The sequence below is a fragment of the Zeugodacus cucurbitae genome, chromosome Y (genome assembly GCF_028554725.1).
Source record: "Zeugodacus cucurbitae isolate PBARC_wt_2022May chromosome Y, idZeuCucr1.2, whole genome shotgun sequence".
NCBI lineage: Eukaryota > Metazoa > Arthropoda > Insecta > Diptera > Tephritidae > Zeugodacus > Zeugodacus cucurbitae.
Genome location: NC_071673.1, coordinates 7,553,198 through 7,558,607, shown reverse-complemented (window position 1 = coordinate 7,558,607; position 5,410 = coordinate 7,553,198). Strand labels below are relative to the sequence as shown.

Below are 5,410 nucleotides of genomic sequence, written 5' to 3'. Positions count from 1 at the left end.
TTATGGTTTCCAACTTTCAATGGACTTTATATAATATATATGCCGAATATGTGGGTCAAATTGTGTATTATATAATATTAATTAAGTTAAATAAATAAATTGTGAGAGTATAAAATGTTCAGTTACACCCGAACTTAGCCCTTCCTCACTTGTTTTTCACTTAAATTTGTTTCGTGAAACCAGCTGTAATTAACTTATTTTTATCTATACTAATTATATAAAATCGCTTATATGAAAAATGTTTGTAACGGCTAATCTCCTAAAGCATTTTTTTAAATAAAGCATTTGCTCTAGGCTCGCGAGTGTCATACTTATTTTTTTAATTTTCCGAAATCAAATCCTTTTTCTTTCGGGTTGAAGTTTTTGAAAAATCAAAAATATTGCAAGCATAAGGTTTTTCGTTCACCAAACGCAGTCTACAGCGAAGCGCGCTTTGTGTGTGTGCGTGTGCCCTTTATCGTTTGCGGCACGCACTCTCTCTCTCTTCCATCTCTGCACATCTTTTCCAGCATAACGTAATGAAGTAAAGTACATACATATGTATGCACTCTCTCTATTCCATCTCTCGCATCTTTTACTACATAACTTATTGAAGTAAAGTACAAAGCAAAAAAGTTTGCATATATAAATGATCGCAGAACAAGTGAAATAACGCTAGAGACCGTTTTCACACAGGCAATTTTTGTCGCGGCAATTCTTAGTTTTATAGGAGAGGGGGCGACGAAGAGACGAGAATTTCTCTCTCTCTCGCTTCCCTTGGTCGCCCCCTCTCCTATAAAACTAAGAATTACCGCGACAAAAATTGCCCGTGTGAAAACGGTCAAACAGCACCATCAAATGCTCGCATAAATTGCCGTATGTATGCATGTATATAGACATCAACTATATTTACTCTGTTTTACAGTTACATATTTTGCAGCAACGCACCGTTGCTTGAATTGTTTTTCTTATTGTCTTTGTACTTTTTTGTAACAAAGCACATTGAAAATAAAAACAGAACGCTCTCCGTAAGGAACATCCAAAAACCAATAAAATCAAATATTAAGATGTAATGTGGTTATCATGTGTGTCTGCAAAAAACTTGCTGGTTTCTTCTAATTTTATTGTATTTATGATCGTATTATGCAAAGGGTAGAGTAAAATTGGAAATTTATTGTCTTTAAATCAAAAGGTAAAGATTAGATTTAAGCGAAACTAATTTGGTTAATAATAAATATATGGTTTTTACAATAAAAGCTTTCAGACATGCCAAAAGAAAAATCTCAATTATTTAGATCTGCAACAAATAGACGGCAAATTCAGCTAAGACGAAATGAGACGGTCGATGAGAGTGCAAATCGCGTAGGGAATGCAAGGTTGCAAATGATGCAGAATAGACAAGGGGCGATTGCTTCCAAATCAGCGTTTAACTATAGACAGGATTGTAATTGTCCGGATGGATTACAACCTTATAATTATTCGAATTAGTGGGCATACGGTCTATAGATGTCTTGAAACTTCTAACATACACATTATTTGCTCGAAGAATTTCTTGAATTGATTTGCGGACATATCGATGCGGTCGATATAACTCTTAAAGATTTAAGATCTTCGCATGCGGCAATGGGTGGAGTTACATTCGTATTCACATGAGACTTTAGACAAACTCTACCGGTGGTTCCTAAGGGTACAAGAGCAGATATTGTTAACGCGTGTATAAAGAAATCGGAATTGTGGTCTCATGTACAAAAATTAAAATTGACTGTCAATATGCGAATAAATCTTTGTGGAGCTGGACCATCCAATTGGTTTGCAGAGTTCCTACTTAAAATAGGTAGCGGTTGCAAATCTGTCACCAAAGATGGTTATGTAATAATGCCAGATATTGCAGGAACCTGTTTTAGAACAGTTGACCAACTTGTTGATACCGTGTATCCAGATATTATTAATTTGCACCACAAGGACTCTAAGTGGTTATATGAGCGAGCTTTAATTACTTCGACGAATTCCGCTGCAGACGAAATTAACAAAGCCGTTTGTCAAAGAATATTATCAGAATATAAAATTTACAATTCTTTTGACACAGTGATAGATGAAGGAGACGTTGTTCACTATCCAACGGAGTTTCTTAACTCTCTTAATCCCTCGGGACTACCTCCACTTCAACTAGAACTTAAAATTGGTACGCCAATAATCCTTCTACGAAATCTTAAGCCTCCCAATTTATGTAATGGCACTCGACTGAAGATAACGCACTTGATGCCTAATATCATTCAAGCAAACATTTTAACCCGCCCTGCAGCAGGCGAAAGCACAATGATCCCTCGGATACCAATAATACCTACAGATCTTCTATTTAGTTTCAAAATAGTACAGTTCCCCGTTAAGACATATTTTACGATTACCATTAATAAGTCCCAAGGGCACATTTAATACTGTTGGCATAGATCTTCGAAACGAAGTATTTTCTCACGGTCAATTATATGTGGCTCTGTCACGAATTGGTTCCCCGCAAATATGAAGTTTTTAATAATTAAAATATAACCTTTTTGGTTATTGTTCCAAAATACATCAATTATAGTATACCTTATTTCATATCTTGAATTAATATTTACTCTATACAATCCTATTTATTTTATGTAAGAGTTTTGAATTGTTACCTTTTTGTTATCTATTTTTAATTTTTCTGTAAAAAAGAATTTAATAAACAAATTATTTATAACGTGAATGAATTTAAAAGTGTTTGCAATTAATTCAAATATGGGTAGTAAATATTTGTAAGTCTAACATATGTAAGTTACACATTATACTCATGTATGTGTGATTACATGTACGAATAAAGGTATTCTTTTATTTGCATTTTAAACTACATTAAATTCTTTCCAAAACCCTCATCGTTTCAGTTTTTGCGGCGTAACAAAGTACGCCGGGTATTTGCTAGTCTATATCTATACTAATTATATAAAATCGCTTATATGAAAAATGTTTGGAACGGCTAATCTCCTAAATTTCTGAAGCGCTTTTTATAATTTTTTTTTTTAAATAAAGCATTTGCTCTAGGCTCGCGAGTGGCATACTTATTTTTTTAATTTTCCGAAATCAAATCCTTTTTCTTTCGGGTTGAAGTTTTTGAAAAATCAAAAATATTGCAAGCATAAGGTTTTTCGTTCACCAAACGCAGTCTACAGCGAAGCGCGCTTTGTGTGTGTGCGTGTGCCCTTTATCGTTTGCGGCACGCACTCTCTCTCTCTTCCATCTCTGCACCAGAGAACTGCAAAACTCACTTTTTCCTTGAATCAGCTCATACGCAAAAGTTTCTAATCAATTCCAATCACTGAGCGAAACACAGCGTTGAGCAAAAATCAGCTCATGTCGCCGCACCGCTCATTCGCGTACAATGTGAGCCTTCGGTCCGAAATGCTTTGCTCACGTTTGCTCACTTCACGAAATTTTTAGCTCACGTTCGCTCACTTCACGAAATTTTTAGCTCACTTTCGCTCAGTGATTGGAAGTGAATAGAAACTTTTGCGTATGAGCTGATTCAAGGAAAAATTGAGTTTTGCAGTTCTTTGGTATACATATACAATTATATATGTACGTATATATATGTATATATGCATGTGTGTGTGCCAACGGATTTTACAAAACCAGTAGCGCTGCTGGTTGCGCATTTATTCAAGCACAGTGAGTTTATTCACATGTGTTGAGTTTGCTCATACCCCTGCAGTACGGCCGGTATGAATTTGTGAATTGCACTAGTGAATTCTTATATTACAAGTAACTAGAGAATTCACGACAACAAGGTAATGCAGAGAAGCAATAGTACATAAGCGAGATTGGGAGAGAAGAGAGCGCGATCTAGAGTACGTTGTTCTCAATAAGTACTCTCAGTAAAATATCAGCGACAAATAAGGGTGGGAATGCACATTTGAGAGATCTTAGCAAAAATAACGCAGAATAATAACGGCAGAGCAACCGGTACAGTATGTACAAGTTGCGAATAATTATTGGACATTATTGTTTTTGACTACATATCGGTCATTGAAACCATGATTCACTGTATTAAAAAAATAAGAAAACGGCGGTTTCTATGTAATTTGGAACTTTAGTTTTTCGACCAAACAGTCTTGTGATTTATTCAATTGACTTCGCGTCGCGGTTGTGTGTTTTGATTTTTTAATATACATATTCATTATTAAAAAAGTGAATAAAGAATTAAGAAACAAAAAAGGATAAATTGTGATAACAAAAATAACAAAAAAGTGAAAATGACGAGAAGCGTGGCAGCAGTAGGAAAGGAAATAAGTCTTTGCGAGGTAAGAATTAAATCATTCTGGCACAAAACTCAATGCATATAACTATGTACATGTTTAAGTTGAGAGTGCTTGCAAGCGCAAAAAAAAAATATTACAACTTAGTGAATATAATATATATTCATACTATATTATACATATGTGAATTCATTAATACGATTTAAATATATATACTTCTTTATAGTTAGAGGTCAAAAATGACAATCATATTGAGATTCTCATTAGGAAGTGGAGAACAGCGTGGAGTAAGTTATGCAATTTAATTAATTTTTAATAAACACAAATGTTTAATAACAATCTTCTTTTTTCAGATAAAATCTTTCCAAACTAATAGGATGGGTAAATAATCTCATTGGCCGACGCTTTTCAAGAGTACAATACAAATGGTAAATAAAAATTGTAAACAAAAAATTATAATAAAAATTAATATTTTAAATTTATTGCCATTTAATATATTGTGTTTCTTATTTATTTATGGTATCCACTGAAATAAAGGTAGGTAATGAAAAAGGTAGTGAATTATAACCGAATATATGTAGTGAGGTAACTAATGAAATATATTCAGCGCTATGTGGTGAAGTAACTAGCGAAGTATAGGTGATGAAATCACTAGTGAGTAGTGTTAACTGGTTACCGTCAATGACATCGCCGTGTTAAATTCATGAGTGAATTGCATTGCTGGTATTATGGGGGGTAACCAGTGGTGGTTACCGGTAGGTAGTGAACTCACTAGTGTTTCACTGGTGAGCCGAACTGGCGGGACCCGTTGAGTTTGCTCATAGACGTTGAGTTTGCTCTTTTGTGTGCTTGTTTTCATTCAACACGATCATTGTTGAGCCGAATGAGCGAACGCCTGAGTAGAGCTGTTACAACACGAGCGTGAATAAACTCAGCAAGCAAACGAGCAATTGAGCTGAATTTAGCTCAGTAGCGAATATATTCACGAATGCCATTTTGAGCGCTTGAGCCGAATGGGCTGATAGTTCGGGTATTGTTTGTGCATGAACATTTTTGCGCTCAACGGAAGCCGTTCTCTGCTCTGCACATCTTTTCCAGCATAACGTAATGAAGTAAAGTACATACATATGTATGCACTCTCTCTCTTCCATCTCTCGCAT

The 5,410-nt window shown here is 35.0% G+C and overlaps 1 long non-coding RNA gene across 1 annotated transcript; it reads left to right on the top strand.

Moving 5' to 3' along the window:
• Positions 1-3,691: 3,691 nt before the first annotated feature.
• Positions 3,692-4,743, top strand: LOC128923450 (uncharacterized). Its single transcript, XR_008472337.1, has 3 exons — positions 3,692-4,295; positions 4,477-4,537; positions 4,604-4,743. It is a non-coding gene; the product is annotated as an uncharacterized LOC128923450 (long non-coding RNA).
• The last annotated feature ends 667 nt before the right edge of the window (positions 4,744-5,410 follow it).